Genomic DNA, 12,881 nt, shown 5'->3' with positions numbered 1-12,881 from the left:
TCCCTTATGTCCACTAGCTCTGGGTCTTCAGTGAGCTGGTAAATGGCTTCTCTGATCCTCCCTTTCCCTTTCTAGACCTTCATTCACTGAGCTCCTCCCACACCTGGAAGCTCTAATTCCTAGGATAAGTCCCTTATTCTCTTATTCTCATAATACTAACAGTGGCTCTGTTCTTCTGACAGAATGCTGACTTACATACAGCACAAAGAGAATGAATAGAGCACAGGAGGTCATTTTATATTGTTAGATTGTACAGTTCAGAATGTCATATAACTTTAATGAATCAATTACCAAAAAACAGTACTTAAAAACAAAAGGCAAAACTATTCAGAAATACCAAAAAGAAATTGATAGAAACATGGATTCACGCTATCAACTTGAAAACATTGATGTTTTGCTAGAAAGATGCAAATAGCTGAAGAGGATTTGATAAACAGGAAACCAGGAAAAGGATCTTGAAATTTCAGAAGTTATCAAAAATCTGTCTTCAAGAATTTTGTTGTGGTCAGATAATTTTACAAGTCATTATCATGAAATTTTTAGGGAACAAATGCCACTATGTCAACTATATAAGACTCACAAAAACTTTAATAAATATTAATGTATATTGTCTAGTAGTCTATTCTAGTAATAATCCCCCCAGTCTAAAGTATATCTTATTGCTGGAATGTAAAAATAATTTAACATAAATGAAACCATTTTATTATTCTTGAATGAATAACTAGGTGAAGAGGAAAAGACTATAGGCCTTCTTGATAAATATAAAAAAGGTATTTGAAAAAAAAAGGTATTTGATAATATTCACTTCCGAATTTTTAAAAAGCTTCTAGAACTAGGAATATAATGCAATTTTCTGGGGCACCTGGGTGGCTCAGTGGGTTAAGCCTCTGCCTTCAGCTTGAGTCATGATCCCCAGGGTCCTGGGATGGAGCCCCACATAGGGCTCTCTGCTCAGCAGGGAGCCTGCTTCCTCCTTCCCTCTGTGGGCTTCTTTGCCTACTTGTGATCTCTGTCTGTCAAATAAATAAATAAAATCTTAAAAATTTTTTAAAATGCAATTTTCTTGTAATCTATTACAAGAACCTATTGTAGAACCTACTGTAAACCACCAATGAAAGTATATTTAGCAATTTAAAAATATGGGCACTCCCCTTAAAATCAAGAATACAAAAAAATCCTGCAATCACTAGTACCGTTCATCACTGATTTGAAATTTTAGACAATGAAATAAGATGAGAAAAACATGAAGCTGCATACTGAAAACCAGGAAGCAGTATCATCTGTCTTTACAGACAGTTTGATCGTCTATCTGAGGAGCCCAAGGAAATCAACTTCTTAAAACTGCTTTAGTTAATAACAAACTCAAATGGAGTGGCTGGTTAGCGATCCAACATACAGAAATCAGTATCTTTCTGACACAGCAGCAGTAACAAGGAAAGTTTTAAAAAATCATCTCTATATTTTTAGTAAAAAAAAATAAAGATACCATCAATAAACTTAGAAGAGAATGCGCGGAGTCTCTGTGAAGTCACGAATAACTAATAACAGTCACTAACAAAACTTACAGACACACATTTCTGAGTAAGTAAAGTGATAAAATATCCTTCTGGGTGGGAAGACATATTAATTTTTATATATATTTAATACAATTTAATAGAACTAATTCATAAAATCTAAAAATGTAACAGTTAATGCATTTGAATCCATAGAATTATGGTTTTTCTTAACCTTGAAAAAATTATTCTAAGATTTACCTAGGACAACACATTTATTGGAATACACATGGTAACTTGTTTCTTGTACAAAAACATTCAATTTTGGAGGTGGGAAATCCCCCCCTTACCAGACACTAAACAGATCAATTTACAATCTAATAATTAAAATTGTATTTTTCTGGTCAAGGAATGAATAGACCATTAATGATCAGAGCAAAAAAAAAAAAAAAAAAAAAAAAAACAAAACTTTCCAACACACAAGTGTTTGTAAGAATTTAGTATATCATAATCTCAACAATCAGAGAAATAGTAATTGGACTGAATGACTGATCATTTGAAAAAAATAATTAGATTTCCTATGTCACATTTTATAGGAAAATCAATTCAAAATGCATTAAAGTTTTAAATGTAGGGTATAAAGGCAGATGGTGGAAATAAGGGTATTTGACTGGGGGAGGAAATGCTAAGAATGACTCACAAAAAAAGTATTCTATAAATAGCTCTTCTCTTTGCTTTAGCTGATCATTATTCTTAAAGTTTGCACTATATTTTATTCCATATTTATTTATTTTTAAGGAATTTGTACACCCAACATGGGGCTCGAATTCACGACCCTGACGTCACGTTGCACGCTCCGCGGCCGAGCCAGTGATGACAGTGCCCTCTGTCATCATTCTTAAAATATTATACTGACCCATCAAACTGTCGTTTCATGTTTCACGACCCAGTAGTTGAAAATAGTATACCTGGTTTTGTCTCAAATTATCCTGGGGGGGGGCCCACAGAAGTAGAAAATATTTCCAGCCTAATTTACCATATATTTTTCCTCCCATAAAATCACGTGTCACGTCTTGGACCTCAGGAGACTGAGTCTCCAGGTGTCCCAGTTTGAACGTCAACCTTCCCGCCTCTCACGCGCTCGCCAGCCGAGCGGTCGGCGCGCACCCGAGACCCGCCGGCGCGCACCCGAGACCGGCCGGCGCGCACCCGAGACCCTCCAGCGCGCACCCGAGACCGGCCGGCGCGCACCCGAGACCCGCCGGCGCGCGCCCGAGACCCTCCGGCGCGCACCCGAGACCGGCCGCCGCGCACCCGAGACCCTCCGGCGCGCATCCGAGACCGGCCGGCGCGCCGCTGGTCTCCGTCCGAGCTCGGACTCTGGAAACGCCCGCGCCGGGCCGGCCCGTTCCGTGGGCTCCGGACGTTCCGCAAGGAAGATGCTGGGGAGCGGCCCTTTCTGTGTCTCCCGCGAGCGGCGGGAAGGCAGCGCCCCCGACGGGGTCAGGGCGCGGGGCACCCGCGCCGCCGCGAAACGACGGCAGCGAGTCCTAGAAGCGCCGCCGGACCGAGCCGGAGAGGAAGAGCGTCCGAGCCGCGCGTCTCCCGGGGGGGCCCCCGCGTCGCGGTGGCGCTGAGGTCGCGGTGTCCCTGCCTGACGCTGCGCCCGCTCGGGAAGGGCCGCCGCTGCCCCCCGGGGTAGAAACCCGCGTCTCGCGCCTTCCTGGGGGCTCCGGGGCGGCGGAGCGGAGCCTCCCGACGTGTGCGGGTCCCCCGCCGCCTCCGCCCCGGCCCCGGTCCGGGCGCTGGGCCGTGACACGGCGGGCCTTGTCCGGGTCTTCCGAGGGGCTACGCGGGCGGGGGTCCCGGGACGGCTCCGTCCGGGTGAGTCCCGCCGGCCCGGCGCGGAGGGTGCGGGTGGCTCCCCGGGAGTCACGCCCGGGCCCCCAGCGCCTCCCGCCCGCCGGCCTGGGGCTGCGCCGGCCGAGGGCTCCGACCCCGGGGAGGGGAGTCCGGAGCGAAAGTCTCCGATTCGAGGAAACCAGCGAAGGGACGAGGGCGGAGGAGCGTCTCCGGGGCTGTGTTCTGCGACCTCAGGACTTCCGACTGCGCCCCCCGGGGCCGCGCCTTTTCACCGCCCGCGCGCGGTCTGGGGAGGCGCATTGCAGCGGCCCGCGCCGACCGGGGCGCAGCCTCGCGCCGCACCCGGAGCCTGCAGGGGGCGCGTCCGCCCGGGTGCGCCCGGGAGGTTGCCGACTGCGGCCGGCGGAAGACCGCGCTTCCGCCCCCTCCCCCTCCCTCCCCCGCACAGCCCCTCCCCTCCCCCCACACTCCTTCCCTCCCCCTCCCACGCCCCTCCTTCTCCCTCTCCCCCTGCCCCTCACCGTCCGCCTCCCCTCCCCCTCTCCCTCAGAATCACCTTCAGTCTGCGGGGCCCAGCCCCACTTTGCAGCGGTGGGGGCGAGCCTCTGGTCCTGGTGCCCTGGTGCCCACATTCAGAAGGAAGAAGGCAGTAGGATGAGCCCTTGTTCTCAGCACACAGCCCATTGCCGATTGCCGATTGCTGGAGAGAGCCCAGGCATCGCCTCCATCGGTTTTTCTGGCCTCACAGAATTCGACGGAAAGCTCTCTGCCCCGTCCATCCTCCAATCCTCCAACTGCGCCTGTAAGGGGGGCCGCGCCTCCCCCTGTGCCTGGCTGGGTCCCGGAGGCCTCGCTGTCATGAGAAAAGAATTCACGGGTCCAAAAACTCGCTATTTTTAGGTCTTGGTGGATTTGAGCCAGTTTCCTGAGTATAGTAATTACCCAAATATTTTATTGAATAGGACCTTGAAAAATAACAGCTCGCATCTTACTCTACTCGGAAGTTCAAACAGGTTTAGACCCATGCCCCTCATCCGCGAAGACAAGTGACAGGCTTCTCTCCTAAATGCAGGACTTGTGTACCCCCTGCTTCCTGGACATCTCCTCAGACCTGACGTTTCCAAAGGGAACGCTTCTTGCACAACCGGCCCTAGGTGCTCCTCTGGGGAGAAGTTTTGGTCCATGGCTCCAGCCACCAGACTGGGACCCCGCCCTTTGCCTCACTCCCCAGTTGGCCCTGGTGACTCCATTTTCAGACTCTGTAATGAATCTGCCTCTGGGTCCCCGCAGCCCCCACCAGCCTGGTACCACTATGTCTCTTCCCCTGGAGCTGGTGCCTTGACTTCCCCCTCCCCCAGCCTAGGTACCTCTTCACATACACACAGATGGATCTGTTAGAGAACGTATATCATAAATCGTAGATCCCATTTGGATGGCTCGCCTCGGAGCCATGCAGGTCTCCACCCCTCCCCCGGCCTGTGATGGAGGAGTCAGGTGCCTGTGAGTCCCCTCCTCTTACCTCTGTTTGCTTAATGTCCGGTACAGAAGCTTCGGACTCCGGTGAAGGTTTAGCAACGATTGCAAAGAGAGATGCCTCCAGTCAACCCAACCCCAAGTTTGCACAACAGAACAAAACACTCACCCCAAAGTTCAGCTAGGGAACGAGAGCAATCAGAGAAATAAAAAAATTAATGACGTCATTAGAGTGGGGGCCAGTGAGCGGCTCCCTTGCATCAGCAGGGAAGTTGGAGTGTGCCCAAGATCGGAAAGCAGGCAGCAGTGCTCCCTCGGCCGCGTCTTCCCCTAATTAGAGAACAGACTGCAAGGGACAAAATTGCAAAAGAAATTCCAGCTTCTCTAAGAACCTCAGAACGATGGCAGCATGAGCACACAGTGGGCAGGTACAACGCACGGGTCACTCTGGCAAGCATTTCACGGGCGCTGATCCTTCTCGTCGTCACACAGTCTGAAAGTTACAACTCTTGTCCCTGTTCAGCAGATGAGCAGACTGAGGCCACTGAGGCTAATCAGCTCACCCGAGACCTCACAGTCAGGAAACGGCAGAGCCATTGCAAAGAAAACTGGTTCCGCACTCCCTGTTCCTAACCAACTCAACAGATCTGAGTTTGGGAATGGACTGGACGCCCTGCTTCAAGTCCAAAAACAGGGACATTTCAGCAAACTTCATAAGCCAGACCATCGGACTCATGCACCCAGAATGGCCTCCCTGTTCAGCCAGACTTCCGGCCATGGCAGTGAGGTTCAGACAAGGCTGTCATGGACCTCAGCAGGAGAGGGGCCTGGCAGCCGCGGGGCGATTCGCTGCAGGTGTGTGGGACGGAGGATGACACACACAGACCCACTGTGTCCCTTGCTAAGGCAGTAGCTATTGTGCGCACCACCAAAACGTCCACCCCAGGCTCCTTGGTGGGAACCTGGAAGCTCTCCCCTCCTCCATATGGGATTAATTATGGGGCCTGAGGATGATTTTACCTCTGAAACATTCTGTGGCAGAGTCAGTACTGTTTGTTGGCCAGACCCGTTTCCTTTCTGCTCTGAGCTCAGCTCAACTGCACTTTTGAGACTCCTCCTCAGCAGCGGGGCCACAGGTCCGAGTTCTTTCTGATAGCCGGGACGCCAGGACGTCGGCCGGAGTCCCGTGTGGGCCACCGCAGCCTGGCCCCCGGCCTCCTGCGGCATCTCCCATCGTCTCTGTTCCCTCTCCGGCAGGCGCGCTGCAGAGGACAGCCAGGCCCAGGAGAATGGATGGAGGGGGGCTGGGTCCCTGGATGACCACATGGAGCGGACCTCCCTGCCACAGCCAGGCCCCGTCGCAGACTCACACTGGGCTGGGCTGTGAGTAAGAAACACATTCACCGCACTGAGGTTGGAGGGTGCGTCCTGCAGCAGACATAGCTACTTGACTAATTTCTCTTCTCCTAGGTGATCCTTCCAGAGCTACCGCTGCGCCCATCACTGCCTTTCTACCTCTCTCCTTGCCCTCCCCGCCTCTGCCCCACCTTCAGCCATCCCAACTCCAGCTGCTAAGGCAGAGCGAGCCTCTTAAAGCCCAAGTCAGTCTATCTGCTCCTTGGTGTACAGCTGACAATGGTACCGCCAAATGCAACCTTGGAGGGACCCCAGTGTGGCACGTGGTCTTCCCAGGCCTGCTTTCGTCCACGGTCCATGCGCCAGCTTCGTGCCAGCTCTCTGTTGCCACCCGCAGGGCCTGGCCACGGGTGCACTGGGCATTTATGTCTTCATGGCTGCTTCTCTCACCAGACTCCTTCTGGAATGTCCTTCCATCTCTCTGCTATTTCCCTCTGTCGGCTTAACTGCTCCTCATCTTGTGGGATGAGTCTGGCCACACCGCCTCCGTGTCCCCCCGCCACCCCCTAGGGACGCGCACACCACATACCACCACTGCACTAGGAGTGCTTGGCATAGAGAGTGTTGGTTGTCTGTGTCATTGACACAGAGCAGGGCCTCAACAACTACCCAACACCCCGGGAGAGGACAATAAAATTATCTCCGGACATTGTCCAATGTCCCCCGGAAACAAAGTGGGGCCCACCCGAGAAGCCCTGCTCTGGGGTCATGTCAGAGAAGGAACGTCTGCTAACTGTAACAAGAATTCAGAGGGCATGTTATCTTGATGAGCTCACCCTAGTCAACGCTGACCTGAAACCAGATTGTGTCCAAACTGCCTCTCAGAAGCCAAGTTGTGGGGACCCAATTCAGAACAGGTTCAGGGTGGCAGACCTGGGGTCTACTGAGTACCCACCAGCTGCTTCTCCTTTGCCAACAGACCCCAGGCTTTTTCAGCATGGCCATATGGCCAGCACAAGCAGTATGTTGAGATTGGTCTAGGCCATTCTGGATCATTCTGGATCTTAGTATCCCAGCCTCTCCTGCAGGTAAGGGTAGCCTTAAAACCAGTTCAAGACAAGGAGATACAAGGGGAAGTCTGTTGTGAGGGTTTCTTAGATACTTTTGCTTTTCTGTTAGGGTCAGAAGCAACAGACACCACCCTCCTCCAACCTCTCTCCCTTTCTGATTGCAGGCATGAGGGCTAGGGCAGGGGGAGAGTCACAGATGGGCCAGCTTTGGCCTCCTGGAGCACACACCAAGGCCCTCTTCCTTCCGCTTCCTTATTACGAGAGGAAAAGAACTCCTGGCATTTGTTTGTGTCCCTGTTTGGGTTGAACACTGCCCCCAGCCGTTCATGTCCACCTAGAACCTCAGAATGTGGCCTTACCCAGCAGTAAGGTCTTTGCAGATATGACTGGACGGGGATCTTGACATAAAGTCAGCCTGGGTTTGGGGAGGGCCTCAATCCCATGACTGGGGGCCTCACAAAAAGGGAGCGGTGGAGACAGTCCAGGGGACAAGACCACATGGGGGCAAGAGGCGATGAGGGCAACAGCGCTGCCACATGCCTAGGGACACGAGGAGCCCCCAGGATCCCTCAGGAGCTGCAGGAGGGACCCTCCCCTGGGGGTTCTGGAGGGCAGCTGGGCCCGCTGACAACTTGATCTCGGTCTTCTGGCCTCCAGAACCGTGAGCGAGGCAATTCCTGTTGCTTCAGTCCGTGCAGTTTCTGGTCGTTGGTTCCGGGCCGCCTCAGGCAACAAGTGCGGCCCCTCCTGAAGTCTTCTGTGCCTTTAGGAGGACCGACTCATGAGCACATGGACGGGGAGCCAGCTCAGATCGCAGCCTGGGGGGGGGTTCTCTCCAGGTCCCCTCCGCTGAGGAGAAGGGAAGGGAGCCAGGTGGAAGGTCACTGTGGGGAGAAATGAAGCCGTCTCTTCTACTTCTTCGCGGGACTTTTTTTTTTTTTTTTTTTTTAATGTGGCTCTCAGTATGTACCACTAATTTATTCCTTACTTTTCACCATCGAGACATTTACAAGGTGGAAGATTTATACAATCTGAAGAGAACCCTGAGTATCACTGAGACCTTTAAAATGGAGGAGACGCATATGCCGCTTCATTTGTCTTCCACTGTGAGGAAACACAACTTCCCACTCAAAGTGGTATCACACAGAACTGAGGCTTCCCATTCTCTATGGTCACAAACTTTGAATATTCTCTACTTTATACCTATTTAATATCCACTATTAATTTGAAGCACTTTGAAATATCTATTTTTTGCTATCTCAAACCAATATTTTTAAATATGCTCTAACTTAAGTAAGAATCTTTTTAAATGTCATTTCATTTATATTAATAAAAATTGTGTATGTTTAAGGTATACAACATGGGGATTGGATCCATCTATACACAGCAGCACAAATATTGCAGTGCTAATTAACTTATCCGCCTCCTCACATAGCTTACCCCCTCCTTTTTTTTTTTTTTTTTTCCCCAGGTGGGGTCTTTTGGGATCTGCTTCCTTTCACAGAGCTCACCTTCTAGTGAAGGACCTTGTATACTTACCAGGGTCAGGGAGTGCTTCCTTGGGCAAAAAGAGCCCAAGTGTAATTTCTGGACCCCCTAGATCTAGATTTCCTACAGACCATTTTCTCAATTTTTCCATGTCCCATTAGGTCATAGTCCATGTGACATACCAAAGTTAATTTTTTATGGGGTTTAATTTGTAGGACTTGCTATGCTAAGCCCCCAACACTGGTCATCCCTATGGGCCTTTGGTGGCGGGCCAGCCTCAGAATCCCCACCTGGAAAGCAGAGACCCTGAGTCTGCTTCTTGAATGCTGTGAGAGGGGCCGTCCTGGGATCCCGCGGCATTTGAAGGGTAGGGAGATATAACTGGCAAATCTAGACTGTGGGGTGAATGAACCATGTTCTTCAACAATAGATGCCCCCTCACAACCTGCTCCCCAAAAGATGACAGAGAAACCACAGATTAAAAGCATGAGAAGATCTAAATCATTATAAGGACCTTTTGTTTTTGACAAAACCACCAGTAAAAAATTTTAGAAGATAATCAAAGATAATATGGATCAGATATTTGATGATATGAAGGAAGACATTGTTACTACTACTTAGATGTGGTCATATTGTAGTTACGTTTCAAAACATATGCTATAACGCACTAATGCATACTGTGTCATTTATGGATGAAAAGATGTGTTACCAGGGATTTGCTTTGAAATAACTGGAGGAGAAATCAGGTGAGGACATTGGTGAGCAAGTCTGACCTTGAGCTGATAGCTATTGAAGGGGTTCGGTATATATAGTCTCCCCAGTGTTATGCAAGTTTGGTACTTTCCATAATTAAGGATAGGAGGAAGATAGTTTTGCAGAGAAACTCACTCCCAAGATTTCCTTTAATGAGTGACACTGGCGCCTAAAACTTTTAAAGGGCTCAGGGTTCACCCTTGCAGGTGGGAACCCACCTCTCAGAAGGAAACCTTTCTTCAGGACAGGCACCGCTCACCCCGCCCCATCGTATTATTTGTCTTCTGGTGACCAGAGATTACCCACAAGCTACGCATTACTCACAGAGACGTCCAGGTGACCCTCCACGGCACTTTAGCATTTTTCTGATACTTGCTATCCTGGGTGCTTTCTGTAGCAAATGACAGTGTGACCTGCCCAGAACACGAAGCAACCAGGGTGGGGCTGGACTGGGGGCTATGGTGTAGTACGGCGGGCGCTTGGGGCCGCCACATTCATCCTGGTTCCCAGGGCACCAGTCCCATCTCTCTTCTGGTCTCAAGGTGGCTATGGTGGTGCCAGGCATCCTACACAGAGAGAACTGTGTCCACTGGTGATGTGGAGAGTGTCCTCTGGTAGATCTCTTCTTCCTCACCTGGAAGACTTTCCCAGGAGTGTTCTGGAGGCCCCCTCCTCTAGAATGGGGGTGTGTACTATGCTTATGTTGGCACTGGCATACAGAAAGATGGCACCGGGGGCAACCTTTCTGCATACCTGCCATGCAGATTCCTGGGCAGGACCAGGGCTCTGCCACCCTGAGAAGAAAGGGGCGGTGGGGACAAAGGACTTGTGTGGGCAGCCAGCAGCATCTGCCTAGAGGTTGACATCTCAAACTGGGAGGATTCAGGCTCACGTCTACCTGTCCAGGTTCTCGGGAGACTTGACGTTGCTGACCACCTGTGGAGGAGTGCCTTTCCACTCCCGTGCACCAGGCAGGTGCTCTCCTGGATCTTACGGTGCCCACCACTCCTCCTTCAGGTCCCACTGGGGTCCCCATGATTCTCCTCCCAGTGTCCCGCGCCCCTGACAATGTGACTGCAGCTTCTCCTGTCAGGACATGGAGGCTATTTCTCCCCCTCTCGAATCTCATCAAGGCCCCGTCATTCACTTGGATTCACAGAACGCGGAGGATTATGCTGAGGAAATGAAGACATGCCAGGTCTTACTCCAGGCATGTCTCTTGCTTTCTTGAAACCCTGTTCAGCCACCCTGAGAATAAGCTGAGGCTCCCCTGCTGGAAAAGGAGAGACACATGGGCCCATCAACCCTGGTGTTCCAGCTGCCAGCCAGCCAGCTGCCCGTCACGTGAGTGTGGCCACTCTAGACCAGCCAACCTCAGCTCTCCTGTCAGCTGAGTGGAGCCTGAAGTGACTTGTAAGCCGAGATCCGCTGTGTCTGACCCAGATCAGCAGAACCACACAGTTGATCTGTAGACTTGTGAGCAATAATAAACACTTCCTTTGAACCACTGTGTTTGGGGGTGGTTTGTTACCCAGTAGTAGCTGACCGATGCACATACACCTTGATTTTTTTCAGTTACTTACATAACCTATTCAGTTCCTGTGAGCAATTGAGTTTGGGAACCCTGAATTAGGCTTAAAATTGCCCAGGGAATTTACTTAAAATGCAGATTCCTGGACCTCACTCTGAATAAGTTTCAGGTCCGGTGAGCCCTCGCTGTCTGCGTTTTAACCAGCATATCCGATTCTGGCACGGGAAGTCCATGGTAGTCAGAGTTCCAGAAACGATTTGTTCATGAAAACAGCATGAGAAGAGAGAGGAGTTGGTTTTGGCCACAGAAGGAAAAATCTGGGCTTATCTGTGAAAACTGATAAGCAGTGAGAAAGGCTTCCTCTGCCCAGAGCCACAGGGACTGCAACAGGGACTACATATGACTTAGTATTCCTTCTTGTTTTGCAGAAAGAAACATATTGCTTCTAATTTACATAAGAACTTATGATCAAATACATACAGCATGAAACCTTGTATCTAATTATAAGAAATTAACTATGGCTGATGAATCAAAGTTAGAGGGATTAGCTAGAGACAAACTGCAAAGATAGAGCAGGAAGCCATAGGAAAAAACAACTTAAAATGTTGTAAAGAAGTAGAGCAATCTGTGGCTAGATCCTGAAGCCAGGCAAGGCTTTCATTCCTATTGAGTTGGTCAGCCGACTGTTGGTCATTTCACCAGTAGCCATCCAGGACCTGCCATGTGCCAATCACAGTTCTCAAGCTCACACACAGCAGGGAAAAGCACAGATAAAAATCCCCCTCCTTGTGTAACTTAGATCCTAACTGGGTGAGAGGACACAGATGATAAATAAGGTAAATAAAATTCATGAGATGGCACAGTGGATTGAATTGTGCCCCCGCCCCCTCACCAAATGAACTTCAAGTCCTAACCCTGGATATCAATAGAATGTTAGCCTTATTTGCAAATAGGGCCTCTGCAGATGGAATCAAGGTAACACGAGTTCATTAGGGTGAACCCTAATGCAGTACGAATGGCATCCCTGTGACAAGAGGAGACACAGACATTGGGAAAGCTCCATGCAGTGATGGAGGCAGAGAATGAAGTGAGGCACCTACAAACCTACCTGCCCTGGAGACCTCAGAGAGAGAGCATGGCCCTGCCAACACCTTGATTTCAGGCACTGAGCCTCTAGAACAGTAAGAGAATACATTTCTGCTGTTGTGAGTCACCTAGTTTGTAGCCCTAGGAAACCAATGGAGATAAATGCTAAGAGAAACATAAAGCAAGGAATGGAAGCAGGGAGTGTTGACGGTTGGGTTTGTAGTTCAGATCGAGCAATGTCGTCCCTAAGGTGTGAGAGTGGGTAAGGTGGGACCCATGGGGGTATGTAGCATCCAAGGGGAGAGAGAACAGCAAGTGCAAAGGCCCTGAGGCACATCTGTGCCTGCTATGCTTCTGGCTGGAACAGGCTGGGTTAGGGGATGAGCTGGAAGACGAAGTTGGAGAAAAGGAGAGAAGGACCAGCCAATGTAGGAACTTGTAGGTCATAATAAGCCTGAGTTTGAGAAAGGAAGCCACTGGAGAGTTTCGAGCGGGAGACTGACATAATCTGACCTTTTTTTTTTTTTTTTTTTTTTTTTTTTAAGGATCACTCACAAGCTGCTCTGTGGAGAAAATGCCAAAGAGAACAAGATTGGAAAGTGACGAACTAGCTAGGAGGCACTGTTTCAAAATATGCTAGAAATAGTGGTGGCCTTAAAGGGCTGTAGGTGAGTAGATGGAGGGAGTGAGGGGTAGTTGTTGAATTTTGGATGTTTCTTGCAGGTAGACACAAGAGAATCTGTTGGTTATGGGGAGGGGAGACTGTGA

General features: G+C 50.1%; 1 long non-coding RNA gene across 2 annotated transcripts in view; it reads right to left on the bottom strand.

The window, feature by feature from the left end:
* Window positions 1–12,199, bottom strand: part of LOC309861333 — a 37,823-nt gene extending 25,624 nt beyond the window's left edge. For both annotated transcript variants that reach the window (XR_014309878.1, XR_014309879.1), the window contains exon 1: window positions 3,913–12,199. This is a non-coding gene — a long non-coding RNA (uncharacterized lncRNA). The remainder of the gene's footprint in view (window positions 1–3,912) is intronic.
* Window positions 12,200–12,881: the final 682 nt, after the last annotated feature.

The sequence above is a fragment of the Mustela nivalis genome, assembly GCF_964662115.1.
Source record: "Mustela nivalis genome assembly, chromosome: 3".
Classification (NCBI taxonomy): domain Eukaryota; kingdom Metazoa; phylum Chordata; class Mammalia; order Carnivora; family Mustelidae; genus Mustela; species Mustela nivalis.
Note: the sequence above shows the minus strand (reverse complement) of the source record. Positions and strands in the feature narration are given on the sequence as shown.